This window comes from Pseudophryne corroboree, chromosome 4, assembly GCF_028390025.1.
Source record: "Pseudophryne corroboree isolate aPseCor3 chromosome 4, aPseCor3.hap2, whole genome shotgun sequence".
NCBI classification, from domain to species: Eukaryota; Metazoa; Chordata; class Amphibia; order Anura; family Myobatrachidae; genus Pseudophryne; species Pseudophryne corroboree.
The window spans coordinates 6,494,499-6,515,779 of NC_086447.1; positions in this window are offsets into that span (position 1 = coordinate 6,494,499).

Here is a 21,281-nt window from a genome sequence, read left to right on the forward strand (position 1 = left end):
ATAACACAGCCCCGGGCTATATCAGACGACCTGACAATGGTGATCATGGGTTACTGTGTACAATATACATAGACTGCACAGATGTATAAACTTCTAATAACACAGCCCCGGGCTATATCAGATGACCTGACAATGGTGATCATGGTATTAGTGTGTACAATATACATAGACTGCACAGATGTATAAACTTCTATTAACACAGCCCCGGGCTATATCAGATGACCTGACAATGGTGATCATGGTATTAGTGTGTACAATATACATAGACTGCACAACTGTATAAACTTCCATTAACACAGCCCCGGGCTATATCAGACGACCTGACAATGGTGATCATGGGTTACTGTGTACAATATACATAGACTGCACAAATGTATAAACTTCTAATAACACAGCCCCGGGCTATATCAGATGACCTGACAATGGTGATAATGTGATTAGTGTGTACAATAAACATAGACTGCACAGATGTATAAACTTCTAATAACACAGCCCTGGGCTATATCAGACGACCTGACAATGGTGATCATGGTATTAGTGTGTACAATATACATAGACTGCACAGATGTATAAACTTCTAATAACACAGCCCTGGGCTATATCAGACGACCTGACAATGGTGATCATGGTATTAGTGTGTACAATATACATAGACTGTACAAATGTATATACTTCTAGTAACACAGCCCCGGGCTATATCAGATGACCTGACAATGGTGATCATGTGATTACTGTGTATAATATACATAGACTGCACAGATGTATAAACTTCTAATAACACAGCCCCGGGCTATATCAGACGACCTGACAATGGTGATCATGTGATTACTGTGTATAATATACATAGACTGCACAGATGTATAAACTTCTAATAACACAGCCCTGGGCTATATCAGACGACCTGACAATGGTGATCATGGTATTAGTGTGTACAATATACATAGACTGCACAGATGTATAAACTTCTAATAACACAGCCCTGGGCTATATCAGACGACCTGACAATGGTGATCATGGTATTAGTGTGTACAATATACATAGACTGTACAAATGTATATACTTCTAGTAACACAGCCCCGGGCTATATCAGATGACCTGACAATGGTGATCATGTGATTACTGTGTATAATATACATAGACTGCACAGATGTATAAACTTCTAATAACACAGCCCCGGGCTATATCAGACGACCTGACAATGGTGATCATGTGATTACTGTGTATAATATACATAGACTGCACAGATGTATAAACTTCTAATAACACAGCCCCGGGCTATATCAGACGACCTGACAATGGTGATCATGGGATTACTGTGTACAATATACATAGACTGCACAACTGTATAACCTTCTAATAACACAGCCCCGGGCTATATCAGATGACCTGACAATGGTGATCATGGTATTAGTGTGTACAATATACATAGACTGCACAGATGTATAAACTGTAATAACTAGAGATGAGCGCCGGAAATTATTCGGGTTTTGTGTTTTGGTTTTGGGTTCGGTTCCGCGGCCGTGTTTTGGGTTCGACCGCGTTTTGGCAAAACCTCACCGAATTTTTTTTGTCGGATTCGGGTGTGTTTTGGATTCGGGTGTTTTTTTCCAAAAAACCTAAAAAACAGCTTAAATCATAGAATTTGGGGGTCATTTTGATCCCAAAGTATTATTAACCTCAAAAACCATAATTTCCACTCATTTTCAGTCTATTCTGAATACCTCACACCTCACAATATTATTTTTAGTCCTAAAATTTGCACCGAGGTCGCTGGATGACTAAGCTAAGCGACCCTAGTGGCCGACACAAACACCTGGCCCATCTAGGAGTGGCACTGCAGTGTCACGCAGGATGGCCCTTCCAAAAAACACTCCCCAAACAGCACATGACGCAAAGAAAAAAAGAGGCGCAATGAGGTAGCTGTGTGAGTAAGATAAGCGACCCTAGTGGCCGACACAAACACCGGGCCCATCTAGGAGTGGCACTGCAGTGTCACGCAGGATGGCCCTTCCAAAAAACACTCCCCAAACAGCACATGATGCAAAGAAAAAAAGAGGCGCAATGAGGTAGCTGTGTGAGTAAGATAAGCGACCCTAGTGGCCGACACAAACACCGGGCCCATCTAGGAGTGGCACTGCAGTGTCACGCAGGATGGCCCTTCCAAAAAACACTCCCCAAACAGCACATGACGCAAAGAAAAAAAGAGGCGCAATGAGGTAGCTGTGTGAGTAAGATAAGCGACCCTAGTGGCCGACACAAACACCGGGCCCATCTAGGAGTGTCACTGCAGTGTCACGCAGGATGGCCCTTCCAAAAAACACTCCCCAAACAGCACATGACGCAAAGAAAAAAAGAGGCGCAATGAGGTAGCTGTGTGAGTAAGATAAGCGACCCTAGTGGCCGACACAAACACCGGGCCAATCTAGGAGTGGCACTGCAGTGTCACGCAGGATGGCCCTTCCAAAAAACACTCCCCAAACAGCACATGACGCAAAGAAAAAAAGAGGCGCAATGAGGTAGCTGTGTGAGTAAGATAAGCGACCCTAGTGGCCGACACAAACACCGGGCCCATCTAGGAGTGGCACTGCAGTGTCACGCAGGATGGCCCTTCCAAAAAACACTCCACAAACAGCACATGACGCAAAGAAAAATTAAAGAAAAAAGAGGTGCAAGATGGAATTGTCCTTGGGCCCTCCCACCCACCCTTATGTTGTATAAACAGGACATGCACACTTTAACCAACCCATCTTTTCAGTGACAGGGTCTGCCACACGACTGTGACTGAAATGACGGGTTGGTTTGGACCCCCACCAAAAAAGAAGCAATTAATCTCTCCTTGCACAAACTGGCTCTACAGAGGCAAGATGTCCACCTCATCATCATCCTCCGATATATCACCGTGTACATCCCCCTCCTCACAGATTATCAATTCGTCCCCACTGGAATCCACCATCTCAGCTCCCTGTGTACTTTGTGGAGGCAATTGCTGCTGGTCAATGTCTCCACGGAGGAATTGATTATAATTCATTTTAATGAACATCATCTTCTCCACATTTTCTGGATGTAACCTCGTACGCCGATTGCTGACAAGGTGAGCGGCGGCACTAAACACTCTTTCGGAGTACACACTTGTGGGAGGGCAACTTAGGTAGAATAAAGCCAGTTTGTGCAAGGGCCTCCAAATTGCCTCTTTTTCCTGCCAGTATAAGTACGGACTGTGTGACGTGCCTACTTGGATGCGGTCACTCATATAATCCTCCACCATTCTTTCAATGGGGAGAGAATCATATGCAGTGACCGTAGACGACATGTCCGTAATCGTTGTCAGGTCCTTCAGTCCGGACCAGATGTCAGCATCAGCAGTCGCTCCAGACTGCCGTGCATCACCGCCAGCGGGTGGGCTCGGAATTCTGAGCCTTTTCCTCGCACCCCCAGTTGCGGGAGAATGTGAAGGAGGAGATGTTGACAGGTCGCGTTCCGCTTGACTTGACAATTTTCTCACCAGCAGGTCTTTGAACCCCAGCAGACTTGTGTCTGCCGGAAAGAGAGATCCAAGGTAGGTTTTAAATCTAGGATCGAGCACAGTGGCCAAAATGTAGTGCTCTGATTTCAACAGATTGACCACCCGTGAATCCTTGTTAAGCGAATTAAGGGCTCCATCCACAAGTCCCACATGCCTAGCGGAATCGCTCCGTGTTAGCTCCTCCTTCAATGTCTCCAGCTTCTTCTGCAAAAGCCTGATGAGGGGAATGACCTGACTCAGGCTGGCAGTGTCTGAACTGACTTCACGTGTGGCAAGTTCAAAGGGCAGCAGAACCTTGCACAACGTTGAAATCATTCTCCACTGCGCTTGAGACAGGTGCATTCCACCTCCTATATCGTGCTCAATTGTATAGGCTTGAATGGCCTTTTGCTGCTCCTCCAACCTCTGAAGCATATAGAGGGTTGAATTCCACCTCGTTACCACTTCTTGCTTCAGATGATGGCAGGGCAGGTTCAGTTGTTTTTGGTGGTGCTCCAGTCTTCTGTACGTGGTGCCTGTACGCCGAAAGTGTCCCGCAATTCTTCTGGCCACCGACAGCATCTCTTGCACGCCCCTGTCGTTTTTTAAAAAATTCTGCACCACCAAATTCAAGGTATGTGCAAAACATGGGACGTGCTGGAATTTGCCCATATTTAATGCACACACAATATTGCTGGCGTTGTCCGATGCCACAAATCCACAGGAGAGTCCAATTGGGGTAAGCCATTCCGCGATGATCTTCCTCAGTTGCCGTAAGAGGTTTTCAGCTGTGTGCGTATTCTGGAAACCGGTGATACAAAGCGTAGCCTGCCTAGGAAAGAGTTGGCATTTGCGAGATGCTGCTACTGGTGCCGCCGCTGCTGTTCTTGCGGCGGGAGTCCATCCATCTACCCAGTGGGCTGTCACAGTCATATAGTCCTGACCCTGCCCTGCTCCACTTGTCCACATGTCCGTGGTTAAGTGGACATTGGGTACAGCTGCATTTTTTAGGACACTGGTGACTCTTTTTCTGAGGTCTGTGTACATTTTCGGTATCGCCTGCCTAGAGAAATGGAACCTAGATGGTATTTGGTACCGGGGACACAGTACCTCCAACAAGTCTCTAGTTGGCTCTGCAGTAATGATGGATACCGGAACCACGTTTCTCACCACCCAGGATGCCAAGGCCTCAGTTATCCGCTTTGCAGTAGGATGACTGCTGTGATATTTCATCTTCCTCGCAAAGGACTGTTGGACAGTCAATTGCTTGGTGGAAGTAGTAAAAGTGGTCTTACGACTTCCCCTCTGGGATGACCATCGACTCCCAGCAGCAACAACAGCAGCGCCAGCAGCAGTAGGCGTTACACGCAAGGATGCATCGGAGGAATCCCAGGCAGGAGAGGAATCGTCAGAATTGCCAGTGACATGGCCTGCAGGACTATTGGCATTCCTGGGGAAGGAGGAAATTGACACTGAGGGAGTTGGTGGGGTGGTTTGCGTGAGCTTGGTTACAAGAGGAAGGTATTTACTGGTCAGTGGACTGCTTCCGCTGTCACCCAAAGTTTTTGAACTTGTCACTGACTTATTATGAATGCGCTACAGGTGACGTATAAGGGAGGATGTTCCGAGGTGGTTAACGTCCTTACCCCTACTTATTACAGCTTGACAAAGGCAACACACGGCTTGACACCTGTTGTCCGCATTTCTGTTGAAATACTTCCACACCGAAGAGCTGATTTTTTTGGTATTTTCACCAGGCATGTCAGTGGCCATATTCCTCCCACGGACAACAGGTGTCTCCCCGGGTGCCTGACTTAAACAAACCACCTCACCATCAGAATCCTCCTTGTCAATTTTCTCCCCAGCGCCAGCAACACCCATATCCTCCTCATCCTGGTGTACTTCAACACTGACATCTTCAATCTGACTATCAGGAACTGGACTGCGGGTGCTCCTTCCAGCACTTGCAGGGGGCGTGCAAATGGTGGAAGGCGCATGCTCTTCACGTCCAATGTTGGGAAGGTCAGGCATCGCAACCGACACAATTGGAGTCGGACTCTCCTTGTGGATTTGGGATTTCGAAGAACGCACAGTTCTTTGCGGTGCTACTGCTTTTGCCAGCTTGAGTCTTTTCATTTTTCTAGCGAGAGGCTGAGTGCTTCCATCCTCATGTGAAGCTGAACCACTAGCCATGAACATAGGCCAGTGCCTCAGCCGTTCCTTGCCACTCCGTGTGGTAAATGGCATATTGGCAAGTTTACGCTTCTCCTCCGACAATTTTATTTTAGGTTTTGGAGTCCTTTTTTTACTGATATTTGGTGTTTTGGATTTGACATGCTCTGTACTATGACATTGGGCATCAGCCTTGGCAGACGACGTTGCTAGCATTTCATCGTCTCGGCCATGACTAGTGGCAGCAGCTTCAGCACGAGGTGGAAGTGGATCTTGATCTTTCCCTAATTTTGGAACCTCAACATTTTTGTTCTCCATATTTTAATAGGCACAACTAAAAGGCACCTCAGGTAAACAATGGAGATGGATGGATACTAGTATACTTATGGATGGACTGCCGAGTGCCGACACAGAGGTAGCTACAGCCGTGGACTACCGTACTGTGTCTGCTGCTAATATAGACTGGATGATAATGATATGAAATCAATATATATATGTATATATAATATCACTAGTACTGCAGCCGGACAGGTAGATATATATTTATTAGGTAATGATGACTGATGACGGACCTGCTGGACACTGTCAGCTCAGCAGCACCGCAGACTGCTACAGTAAGCTACTATAGTAGTATGTATCAAGAAGAAAGAAAAAAAAAACCACGGGTAGGTGGTATACAATTATGGATGGACTGCCGAGTGCCGACACAGAGGTAGCTACAGCCGTGGACTAACGTACTGTGTCTGCTGCTAATATAGACTGGATGATAATGATATGAAATCAATATATATATGTATATATAATATCACTAGTACTGCAGCCGGACAGGTAGATATATATTTATTAGGTAATGATGACTGATGACGGACCTGCTGGACACTGTCAGCTCAGCAGCACCGCAGACTGCTACAGTAAGCTACTATAGTAGTATGTATCAAGAAGAAAGAAAAAAAAAAACCACGGGTAGGTGGTATACAATTATGGATGGACTGCCGAGTGCCGACACAGAGGTAGCTACAGCCGTGGACTACCGTACTGTGTCTGCTGCTAATATAGACTGGATGATAATGATATGAAATCAATATATATATGTATATATAATATCACTAGTACTGCAGCCGGACAGGTAGATATATATTTATTAGGTAATGATGACTGATGACGGACCTGCTGGACACTGTCAGCTCAGCAGCACCGCAGACTGCTACAGTAAGCTACTATAGTAGTATGTATCAAGAAGAAAGAAAAAAAAAACCACGGGTAGGTGGTATACAATTATGGATGGACTGCCGAGTGCCGACACAGAGGTAGCTACAGCCGTGGACTAACGTACTGTGTCTGCTGCTAATATAGACTGGATGATAATGATATGAAATCAATATATATATGTATATATAATATCACTAGTACTGCAGCCGGACAGGTAGATATATATTTATTAGGTAATGATGACTGATGACGGACCTGCTGGACACTGTCAGCTCAGCAGCACCGCAGACTGCTACAGTAAGCTACTATAGTAGTATGTATCAAGAAGAAAGAAGAAAAAAAAAAACACGGGTAGGTGGTATACAATTATGGATGGACTGCCGAGTGCCGACACAGAGGTATCTACAGCCGTGGACTAACGTACTGTGTCTGCTGCTAATATAGACTGGATGATAATGATATGAAATCAATATATATATGTATATATAATATCACTAGTACTGCAGCCGGACAGGTAGATATATATTTATTAGGTAATGATGACTGATGACGGACCTGCTGGACACTGTCAGCTCAGCAGCACCGCAGACTGCTACAGTAAGCTACTATAGTAGTATGTATCAAGAAGAAAGAAAAAAAAAAACCACGGGTAGGTGGTATACAATTATGGATGGACTGCCGAGTGCCGACACAGAGGTAGCTACAGCCGTGGATTAACGTACTGTGTCTGCTGCTAATATAGACTGGATGATAATGATATGAAATCAATATATATATGTATATATAATATCACTAGTACTGCAGCCGGACAGGTAGATATATATTTATTAGGTAATGATGACTGATGACGGACCTGCTGGACACTGTCAGCTCAGCAGCACCGTAGACTGCTACAGTAAGCTACTCTAGTAGTATGTATCAAGAAGAAAGAAAGAAAAAAAAACCACGGGTAGGTGGTATACAATTATGGATGGACTGCCGAGTGCCGACACAGAGGTAGCTACAGCCGTGGACTACCGTACTGTGTCTGCTGCTAATATAGACTGGATGATAATGATATGAAATCAATATATATATGTATATATAATATCACTAGTACTGCAGCCGGACAGGTAGATATATATTTATTAGGTAATGATGACTGATGACGGACCTGCTGGACACTGTCAGCTCAGCAGCACCGCAGACAGCTACAGTAAGCTACTATAGTAGTATGTATCAAGAAGAAAGAAGAAAAAAAAAACACGGGTAGGTGGTATACAATTATGGATGGACTGCCGAGTGCCGACACAGAGGTAGCTACAGCCGTGGACTACCGTACTGTGTCTGCTGCTAATATAGACTGGATGATAATGATATGAAATCAATATATATATGTATATATAATATCACTAGTACTGCAGCCGGACAGGTAGATATATATTTATTAGGTAATGATGACTGATGACGGACCTGCTGGACACTGTCAGCTCAGCAGCACCGCAGACTGCTACAGTAAGCTACTATAGTAGTATGTATCAAGAAGAAAGAAAAAAAAAACCACGGGTAGGTGGTATACAATTATGGATGGACTGCCGAGTGCCGACACAGAGGTAGCTACAGCCGTGGACTACCGTACTGTGTCTGCTGCTAATATAGACTGGATGATAATGATATGAAATCAATATATATATGTATATATAATATCACTAGTACTGCAGCCGGACAGGTAGATATATATTTATTAGGTAATGATGACTGATGACGGACCTGCTGGACACTGTCAGCTCAGCAGCACCGCAGACTGCTACAGTGAGCTACTATAGTAGTATGTATCAAGAAGAAAGGAAAAAAAAAACCACGGGTAGGTGGTATACAATTATGGATGGACTGCCGAGTGCCGACACAGAGGTAGCTACAGCCGTGGACTACCGTACTGTGTCTGCTGCTAATATAGACTGGATGATAATGATATGAAATCAATATATATATGTATATATATCACTAGTACTGCAGCCGGACAGGTAGATATATATTTATTAGGTAATGATGACTGATGACGGACCTGCTGGACACTGTCAGCTCAGCAGCACCGCAGACTGCTACATTAAGCTACTATAGTAGTATGTATCAAGAAGAAAGAAAAAAAAAACCACGGGTAGGTGGTATACAATTATGGATGGACTGCCGAGTGCCGACACAGAGGTAGCTACAGCCGTGGACTACCGTACTGTGTCTGCTGCTAATATAGACTGGATGATAATGATATGAAATCAATATATATATGTATATATAATATCACTAGTACTGCAGCCGGACAGGTAGATATATATTTATTAGGTAATGATGACTGATGACGGACCTGCTGGACACTGTCAGCTCAGCAGCACCGCAGACTGCTACAGTAAGCTACTATAGTAGTATGTATCAAGAAGAAAGAAAAAAAAAAACCACGGGTAGGTGGTATACAATTATGGATGGACTGCCGAGTGCCGACACAGAGGTAGCTACAGCCGTGGACTAACGTACTGTGTCTGCTGCTAATATAGACTGGATGATAATGATATGAAATCAATATATATATGTATATATAATATCACTAGTACTGCAGCCGGACAGGTAGATATATATTTATTAGGTAATGATGACTGATGACGGACCTGCTGGACACTGTCAGCTCAGCAGCACCGCAGACTGCTACAGTAAGCTTCTATAGTAGTATGTATAAAGAAGAAAGAAAAAAAAAAAACACGGGTAGGTGGTATACAATTATAATATTATATATATATTAATTATATACAATTATATATATATATATATATTAATTAAACTGGTGGTGATTATTAAACTGGTGGTCAGGTCACTGGTCACACTATCAGCAACTTGCAAGTAGTACTCCTAAGCATACAATCACAATATATATTATACTGGTGTGGCACTCTGGCAGCAAAAGTGTGCACTGTACGTTATATGTAGTATATGTACTCCTGAGTCCTGAGTCCTGCTCTCAGACTCTAACTGCTCCCCACTGTCAGTGTCTCCCCCACAAGTCAGATAATACAATACAGTCACACTATCTATCACTTCACTTCAGCAAGTACTAGTAGTAGTACTCCTCCTAATGCTCCCCAAAATTACTACTGTGTCTCTCTCTAGTGAGACTGTCTCACTCTCTTCTCGAATCTCTATAAACGGAGAGGACGCCAGCCACGTCCTCTCCCTATGAATCTCAATGCACGTGTGAAAAATGGCGGCGACGCGCGGCTCCTTATATAGAATCCGAGCCTCGCGAGAATCCGACAGCGTGATGATGACGTTCGGGCGCGCTCGGGTTAACCGAGCAAGGCGGGAGGATCCGAGCCTGCTCGGCCCCGTGTAAAAAACCCTGAAGTTCGGGCGGATTCGGATTCCGAGGAACCGAACCCGCTCATCTCTACTAATAACACAGCCCCGGGCTATATCAGATGACCTGACAATGGTGATCATGTGATAAGTGTGAACAATATACATAGACTGCACAGATGTATAAACTTCTAATAACACAGCCCCGGGCTATATCAGACGACCTGACAATGGTGATCATGGGATTACTGTGTACAATGGCCCTCATTCCGAGTTGTTCGCTCGGTAATTTTCTTCGCATCGCAGCGATTTTCCGCTAATTGCGCATGCGCAATGTTCGCACTGCGACTGCGCCAAGTAAATTTGCTATGCAGTTAGGTATTTTACTCACGGCATTACAAGGTATTTTTCTTCGTTCTGGTGATCGGAGTGTGATTGACAGGAAGTGGGTGTTTCTGGGCAGAAATTGGCCGTTTTATGGGTGTGTGTGAAAAAACGCTGCCGTCTCTGGGAAAAACGCGGGAGTGGCTGGAGAAACGGGGGAGTGTCTGGGCGAACGCTGGGTGTGTTTGTGACGTCAAACCAGGAACGAAACTGACTGAACTGATCGCAATGGCAGAGTAAGTATCGAGCTACTCAGAAACTGCAAAGAAATTCTATTCGCAATTTTGAGAATCTTTCGTTCGCAATTTTGCTAAGCTAAGATTCACTCCCAGTAGGCGTCGGCTTAGCGTGTGCAATGCTGCTAAAAGCAGCTTGCGAGCGAACAACTCGGAATGAGGGCCAATATACATAGACTGCACAACTGTATAAACTTCTAATAACACAGCCCCGGGCTATATCAGGCAACCTGACAATGGTGATCATGTGATTACTGTGTACAATATACATAGACTGCACAAATGTATAAACTTTGAATAACACAGCCCCGGGCTATATCAGACGACCTGACAATGGTGATCATGGGATTAGTGTGTACAATATACACAGACTGCACAGATGTATAACCTTCTAATAACACAGCCCCGGGCTATATCAGACGACCTGACAATGGTGATCATGTGATCAGTTTGTACAATATACAGACTGCACAGATGTATAAACTAGAGATGAGCGGGTTCGGTTCCTCGGAATCCGAACCCGCCCGAACTTCATGTTTTTTTACACGGGTCCGAGCGACTCGGATCTTCCCGCCTTGCTCGGTTAACCCGAGCGCGCCCGAACGTCATCATCCCGCTGTCGGATTCTCGCGAGGCTCGGATTCTATCGCGAGACTCGGATTCTATATAAGGAGCCGCGCGTCGCCGCCATTTTCACACGTGCATTGAGATTCATAGGGAGAGGACGTGGCTGGCGTCCTCTCCGTTTATCAGAGAAGAGAGTGAGACAGTAGAGAGAGACACAGTATTAATTTTGGGGAGCATTAGGAGGAGTACTAGACTAGTTACTTGCTGAAGTGATAGATAGTGTGAGTGTGACTGTATTATCTGACTTGTGGGGGAGACACTGACAGTGGGGAGCAGTTAGAGTCTGAGAGCAGGACTCAGGAGTACATATAACGTACAGTGCACACTTTTGCTGCCAGAGTGCCACACTGCCATTGTGACCACACTGACCACCAGTATAATATATATTGTGATTGTCTGCTTAGGAGTACTACTTGCAAGTTGCTGATAGTGTGACCAGTGACCTGACCACCAGTTTAATAATCACCACCAGTTTAATATATATATATATATATATATATATAATTGTATATAATATATATATAATATTGTATACCACCTACCCGTGGTTTTTTTTTTCTTTCTTCTTTATACATACTACTATAGTAGCTTACTGTAGCAGTCTGCGGTGCTGCTGAGCTGACAGTGTCCAGCAGGTCCGTCATCAGTCATTACATAATAAATATATCTACCTGTCCGGCTGCAGTACTAGTGATATTATATATACATATATATATTGATTTCATCTCATTATCATCCAGTCTATATTAGCAGCAGACACAGTACGGTAGTCCACGGCTGTAGCTACCTCTGTGTCGGCACTCGGCAGTCGCTCGTCCATCCATAATTGTATACCACCTACCCGTGGTTTTTTTTTTTCTTTCTTCTTTATACATACTACTATAGTAGCTTACTGTAGCAGTCTGCGGTGCTGCTGAGCTGACAGTGTCCAGCAGGTCCGTCATCAGTCATTACATAATAAATATATCTACCTGTCCGGCTGCAGTACTAGTGTGATATAATATATATTGATTTCATTTCATTATCATCCAGTCTATATTAGCAGCAGACACAGTACGGTAGTCCACGGCTGTAGCTACCTCTGTGTCGGCACTCGGCAGTCGCTCGTCCATCCATAATTGTATACCACCTACCCGTGTTTTTTTTTTTCTTTCTTCTTTATACATACTACTATAGTAGCTTACTGTAGCAGTCTGCGGTGCTGCTGAGCTGACAGTGTCCAGCAGGTCCGTCATCAGTCATTACATAATAAATATATCTACCTGTCCGGCTGCAGTACTAGTGTGATATAATATATATTGATTTCATCTCATTATCATCCAGTCTATATTAGCAGCAGACACAGTACGGTAGTCCACGGCTGTAGCTACCTCTGTGTCGGCAGTCGCTCGTCCATCCATAAGTATACTAGTATCCATCCATCTCCATTGTTTACCTGAGGTGCCTTTTAGTTGTGCCTATTAAAATATGGAGAACAAAAATGTTGAGGTTCCAAAATTAGGGAAAGATCAAGATCCACTTCCACCTCGTGCTGAAGCTGCTGCCACTAGTCATGGCCGAGACGATGAAATGCCAGCAACGTCGTCTGCCACGGCCGATGCCCAATGTCATAGTACAGAGCATGTCAAATCCAAAACACCAAATATCAGTAAAAAAAGGACTCCAAAATCTAAAATAAAATTGTCGGAGGAGAAGCGTAAACTTGCCAATATGCCATTTACCACACGGAGTGGCAAGGAACGGCTGAGGCCCTGGCCTATGTTCATGGCTAGTGGTTCAGCTTCACACGAGGATGGAAGCACTCAGCCTCTCGCTAGAAAAATGAAAAGACTCAAGCTGGCAAAAGCACCGCAAAGAACTGTGCGTTCTTCGAAATCCCAAATCCACAAGGAGAGTCCAATTGTGTCGGTTGCGATGCCTGACCTTCCCAACACTGGACGTGAAGAGCATGCGCCTTCCACCATTTGCACGCCCCCTGCAAGTGCTGGAAGGAGCACCCGCAGTCCAGTTCCTGATAGTCAGATTGAAGATGTCAGTGTTGAAGTACACCAGGATGAGGAGGATATGGGTGTTGCTGGCGCTGGGGAGGAAATTGACAAGGAGGATTCTGATGGTGAGGTGGTTTGTTTAAGTCAGGCACCCGGGGAGACACCTGTTGTCCGTGGGAGGAATAGGGCCGTTGACATGCCTGGTGAAAATACCAAAAAAATCAGCTCTTCGGTGTGGAAGTATTTCAACAGAAATGCGGACAACATTTGTCAAGCCGTGTGTTGCCTTTGTCAAGCTGTAATAAGTAGGGGTAAGGACGTTAACCACCTCGGAACATCCTCCCTTATACGTCACCTGCAGCGCATTCATAATAAGTCAGTGACAAGTTCAAAAACTTTGGGTGACAGCGGAAGCAGTCCACTGACCAGTAAATACCTTCCTCTTGTAACCAAGCTCACGCAAACCACCCCACCAACTCCCTCAGTGTCAATTTCCTCCTTCCCCAGGAATGCCAATAGTCCTGCAGGCCATGTCACTGGCAATTCTGACGAGTCCTCTCCTGCCTGGGATTCCTCCGATGCATCCTTGCGTGTAACGCCTACTGCTGCTGGCGCTGCTGTTGTTGCTGCTGGGAGTCGATGGTCATCCCAGAGGGGAAGTCGTAAGCCCACTTGTACTACTTCCAGTAAGCAATTGACTGTCCAACAGTCCTTTGCGAGGAAGATGAAATATCACAGCAGTCATCCTGTTGCAAAGCGGATAACTGAGGCCTTGACAACTATGTTGGTGTTAGACGTGCGTCCGGTATCCGCCGTTAGTTCACAGGGAACTAGACAATTTCTTGAGGTAGTGTGCCCCCGTTACCAAATACCATCTAGGTTCCACTTCTCTAGGCAGGCGATACCGAGAATGTACACGGACGTCAGAAAAAGACTCACCAGTGTCCTAAAAAATGCAGTTGTACCCAATGTCCACTTAACCACGGACATGTGGACAAGTGGAGCAGGGCAGGGTCAGGACTATATGACTGTGACAGCCCACTGGGTAGATGTATGGACTCCCGCCGCAAGAACAGCAGCGGCGGCACCAGTAGCAGCATCTCGCAAACACCAACTCTTTCCTAGGCAGGCTACGCTTTGTATCACCGGTTTCCAGAATACGCACACAGCTGAAAACCTCTTACGGCAACTGAGGAAGATCCTCGCAGAATGGCTTACCCCAATTGGACTCTCCTGTGGATTTGTGGCATCGGACAACGCCAGCAATATTGTGTGTGCATTAAATATGGGCAAATTCCAGCACGTCCCATGTTTTGCACATACCTTGAATTTGGTGGTGCAGAATTATTTAAAAAACGAGAGGGGCGTGCAAGAGATGCTGTCGGTGGCCAGAAGAATTGCGGGACACTTTCGGCGTACAGGCACCACGTACAGAAGACTGGAGCACCACCAAAAACGCCTGAACCTGCCCTGCCATCATCTGAAGCAAGAAGTGGTAACGAGGTGGAATTCAACCCTCTATATGCTTCAGAGGTTGGAGGAGCAGCAAAAGGCCATTCAAGCCTATACAGCTACCTACGATATAGGCAAAGGAGGGGGAATGCACCTGTCTCAAGCGCAGTGGAGAATGATTTCAACGTTGTGCAAGGTTCTGATGCCCTTTGAACTTGCCACACGTGAAGTCAGTTCAGACACTGCCAGCCTGAGTCAGGTCATTCCCCTCATCAGGCTTTTGCAGAAGAAGCTGGAGACATTGAAGGAGGAGCTAACACGGAGCGATTCCGCTAGGCATGTGGGACTTGTGGATGGAGCCCTTAATTCGCTTAACAAGGATTCACGGGTGGTCAATCTGTTGAAATCAGAGCACTACATTTTGGCCACTGTGCTCGATCCTAGATTTAAAACCTACCTTGGATCTCTCTTTCCGGCAGACACAAGTCTGCTGGGGTTCAAAGACCTGCTGGTGAGAAAATTGTCAAGTCAAGCGGAACGCGACCTGTCAACATCTCCTCCTTCACATTCTCCCGCAACTGGGGGTGCGAGGAAAAGGCTCAGAATTCCGAGCCCACCCGCTGGCGGTGATGCACGGCAGTCTGGAGCGACTGCTGATGCTGACATCTGGTCCGGACTGAAGGACCTGACAACGATTACGGACATGTCGTCTACTGTCACTGCATATGATTCTCTCCCCATTGAAAGAATGGTGGAGGATTATATGAGTGACCGCATCCAAGTAGGCACGTCACACAGTCCGTACTTATACTGGCAGGAAAAAGAGGCAATTTGGAGGCCCTTGCACAAAATGGCTTTATTCTACCTAAGTTGCCCTCCCACAAGTGTGTACTCCGAAAGAGTGTTTAGTGCCGCCGCTCACCTTGTCAGCAATCGGCGTACGAGGTTACTTCCAGAAAATGTGGAGAAGATGATGTTCATTAAAATGAATTATAATCAATTCCTCCATGGAGACATTAACCAGCAGCAATTGCCTCCACAAGGTACACAGGGAGCTGAGATGGTGGATTCCAGTGGGGACGAATTGATAATCTGTGAGGAGTGGGATGTACACGGTGATATATCAGAGGATGATGATGAGGTGGACATCTTGCCTCTGTAGAGCCAGTTTGTGCAAGGAGAGATTAATTGCTTCTTTTTTGGTGGGGGTCCAAACCAACCCGTCATTTCAGTCACAGTCGTGTGGCAGACCCTGTCACTGAAAAGATGGGTTGGTTAAAGTGTGCATGTCCTGTTTATACAACATAAGGGTGGGTGGGAGGGCCTAAGGACAATTCCATCTTGCACCTCTTTTTTCTTTAATTTTTCTTTGCGTCATGTGCTGTTTGTGGAGTGTTTTTTGGAAGGGCCATCCTGCGTGACACTGCAGTGCCACTCCTAGATGGGCCCAGTGTTTGTGTCGGCCACTAGGGTCGCTTATCTTACTCACACAGCTACCTCATTGCGCCTCTTTTTTTCTTTGCGTCATGTGCTGTTTGGGGAGTGTTTTTTGGAAGGGCCATCCTGCGTGACACTGCAGTGCCACTCCTAGATGGGCCAGGTGTTTGTGTCGGCCACTAGGGTCGCTTATCTTACTCACACAGCTACCTCATTGCGCCTCTTTTTTTCTTTGCGTCATGTGCTGTTTGGGGAGTGTTTTTTGGAAGGGCCATCCTGCGTGACACTGCAGTGCCACTCCTAGATGGGCCAGGTGTTTGTGTCGGCCACTAGGGTCGCTTATCTTACTCACACAGCTACCTCATTGCGCCTCTTTTTTTCTTTGCGTCATGTGCTGTTTGGGGAGTGTTTTTTGGAAGGGCCATCCTGCGTGACACTGCAGTGCCACTCCTAGATGGGCCAGGTGTTTGTGTCGGCCACTAGGGTCGCTTATCTTACTCACACAGCTACCTCATTGCGCCTCTTTTTTTCTTTGCGTCATGTGCTGTTTGGGGAGTGTGTTTTGGAAGGGCCATCCTGCGTGACACTGCAGTGCCACTCCTAGATGGGCCAGGTGTTTGTGTCGGCCACTAGGGTCGCTTATCTTACTCACACAGCTACCTCATTGCGCCTCTTTTTTTCTTTGCGTCATGTGCTGTTTGTGGAGTGTTTTTTGGAAGGGCCATCCTGCGTGACACTGCAGTGCCACTCCTAGATGGGCCAGGTGTTTGTGTCGGCCACTAGGGTCGCTTATCTTACTCACACAGCTACCTCATTGCGCCTCTTTTTTTCTTTGCGTCATGTGCTGTTTGGGGAGTGTTTTTTGGAAGGGCCATCCTGCGTGACACTGCAGTGCCACTCCTAGATGGGCCAGGTGTTTGTGTCGGCCACTAGGGTCGCTTATCTTACTCACACAGCTACCTCATTGCGCCTCTTTTTTTCTTTGCGTCATGTGCTGTTTGGGGAGTGTGTTTTGGAAGGGCCATCCTGCGTGACACTGCAGTGCCACTCCTAGATGGGCCAGGTGTTTGTGTCGGCCACTAGGGTCGCTTATCTTACTCACACAGCTACCTCATTGCGCCTCTTTTTTTCTTTGCGTCATGTGCTGTTTGGGGAGTGTTTTTTGGAAGGGCCATCCTGCGTGACACTGCAGTGCCACTCCTAGATGGGCCAGGTGTTTGTGTCGGCCACTAGGGTCGCTTAGCTTAGTCATCCAGCGACCTCGGTGCAAATTTTAGGACTAAAAATAATATTGTGAGGTGTGAGGTATTCAGAATAGACTGAAAATGAGTGGAAATTATGGTTTTTGAGGTTAATAATACTTTGGGATCAAAATGACCCCCAAATTCTATGATTTAAGCTGTTTTTTTAGTGTTTTTTGAAAAAAACACCCGAATCCAAAACACACCCGAATCCGACAAAAAAAATTCGGTGAGGTTTTGCCAAAACGCGGTCGAACCCAAAACACGGCCGCGGAACCGAACCCAAAACCAAAACACAAAACCCGAAAAATTTCAAGTGCACATCTCTAGTATAAACTTCTAATAACACAGCCCCGGGCTATATCAGATGACCTGACAATGGTGATCATGTGATTAGTGTGTACAATATACATAGACTGCACAGATGTATAAACTTCTAATAACACAGCCCCGGGCTATATCAGACGACCTGACAATGGTGATCATGGTATTAGTGTATACAATATACATAGACTGCACAGATGTATAACCTTCTAATAACACAGCCCTGGGCTATATCAGACGACCTGACAATGGTGATCATGGGATTAGTGTGTACAATATACATAGACTGCACAGATGTATAACCTTCTAATAACACAGCCCCGGGCAGTATCAGACGACCTGACAATGGTGATCATGTGATTACTGTGTATAATATACATAGACTGCACAGATGTATAAACTTCTAATAACACAGCCCCGGGCTGTATCAGACGACCTGACAATGGTGATCATGTGATTACTATGTACAATATACATAGACTGCACAGATGTATAACCTTCTAATAACACAGCCCCGGGCTGTATCAGACGACCTGACAATGGTGATCATGTGATTAATGAGTACAATATACATAGACTGCACAGATGTATAAACTTCTAATAACACAGCCTCGGGCTATATCAGACGACCTGACAATGGTGATTATGGTATTAGTGTGTACAATATACATAGACTGCACAACTGTATAAACTTCTAATAACACAGCCCTGCACTGTATCAGACGACCTGACAATGGCGATTATGTGATTAGTGTGTACAATATACATAGACTGCACAACTGTATAAACTTCTAATAACACAGCCCCGGGCTATATCAGATGACCTGACAATGGTGATAATGTGATTAGTGTGTACAATATACATAGACTGCACAACTGTATAAACTTCTAATAACACAGCCCCGTGCTATATCAGACGACCTGACAATGGTGATCATGGGATTACTGTGTATAATATACATAGACTGCACAACTGTATAAACTTCTAATAACACAGCCCCGTGCTATATCAGACGACCTGACAATGGTGATCATGGGATTACTGTGTACAATATACATAGACTGCACAACTGTATAAACTTCTAATAACACAGCCCTGCACTGTATCAGACGACCTGACAATGGCGATTATGTGATTAGTGTGTACAATATACATAGACTGCACAACTGTATAAACTTCTAATAACACAGCCCCGGGCTATATCAGATGACCTGACAATGGTGATAATGTGATTAGTGTGTACAATATACATAGACTGCACAACTGTATAAACTTCTAATAACACAGCCCCGTGCTATATCAGACGACCTGACAATGGTGATCATGGGATTACTGTGTATAATATACATAGACTGCACAACTGTATAAACTTCTAATAACACAGCCCCGTGCTGGATCAGACGACCTGACAATGGTGATCATGGGATTACTGTGTACAATATACATAGACTGCACAACTGTATAAACTTCTAATAACACAGCCTCGGGCTATATCAGACGACCTGACAATGGTGATCATGGGATTAGTGTGTACAATATACATAGACTGCACAAATGTATAAACTTCTAATAACACAGCTCCGGGCTGTATCAGACGACCTGACAATGGTGATCATGGAATTAGTGTGTACAATATACATAGACTGCACAACTGTATAAACTTCTAATAACACAGCCCCGGGCTGTATCAGACGACCTGAAAATGGTGATCATGGTATTAGTGTGTACAATATACATAGACTGCACAACTGTATAAACTTCTAATAACACAGCCTCGGGCTATATCAGACGACCTGACAATGGTGATCATGGTATTAGTGTGTACAATATACATAGACTGCACAACTGTATAAACTTCTAATAACACAGCCCCGGGCTGTATCAGACGACCTGACAATGGTGATCATGTGATTACTGTGTATAATATACATAGACTGCACAACTGTATAAACTTCTAATAACACAGCCTCGGGCTATATCAGACGACCTGACAATGGTGATCATGGTATTAGTGTGTACAATATACATAGACTGCACAACTGTATAAACTTCTAATAACACAGCCCCGGGCTGTATCAGACGACCTGACAATGGTGATCATGTGATTACTGTGTACAATATACATAGACTGCACAGATGTATAAACTTCTAATAACACAGCCCCGGGCTATATCAGATGACCTGACAATGGTGATCATGGTATTAGTGTGTACAATATACATAGACTGCACAACTGTATAAACTTCTAATAACACAGCCCCGGGCTGTATCAGACGACCTGACAATGGTGATCATGGGATTACTGTGTATAATATACATAGACTGCACAGATGTATAAACTTCTAATAACACAGCCTCGGGCTATATCAGACGACCTGACAATGGTGATCATGGGATTAGTGTGTACAATATACATAGACTGCACAGATGTATAAACTTCTAATAACACAGCCCCGGGCTGTATCAGACGACCTGACAATGGTGATCATGGGATTAGTGTGTACAATATACATAGACTGCACAACTGTATAAACTTCTAATAACACAGCCCCGGGCTGTATCAGACGACCTGACAATGGTGATCATGTGATTACTGTGTATAATATACATAGACTGCACAGATGTATAAACTTCTAATAACACAGCTCCGGGCTGTATCAGACGACCTGACAATGGTGATCATGTGATCAGTGTGTACAATATACATAGACTGCACAACTGTATAAACTTCTAATAACACAGCCCCGGGCTATATCAGACGACCTGACAATGGTGATCATGTGATTACTGTGTACAATATACATAGACTGCACAACTGTATAAACTTCTAATAACACAGCCCCGGGCTGTATCAGACGACCTGACAATGGTGATCATGGGATTAGTGTGTACAATATACATAGACTGCACAACTGTATAAACTTCTAATAACACAGCTCCGGGCTATATCAGACGACCTGACAATGGTGATCATGTGATTACTGTGTACAATATACATAGACTGCACAACTGTATAAACTTCTAATAACACAGCCCCGGGCTATATCAGACGACCTGACAATGGTGATCATGGTATCAGTGTGTACAATATACATAGACTGCACAACTGTATAAACTTCTAATAACACAGCCCCGGGCTATATCAGACGACCTGACAATGGTGATCATGGTATCAGTGTGTACAATATACATAGACTGCACAACTGTATAAACTTCTAATAACACAGCCCCGGGCTGTATCAGACGACCTGACAATGGTGATCATGGTATCAGTGTGTACAATATACATAGACTGCACAACTGTATAAACTTCTAATAACACAGCCCTGCACTGTATCAGACGACCTGACAATGGCGATTATGTGATTAGTGTGTACAATATACATA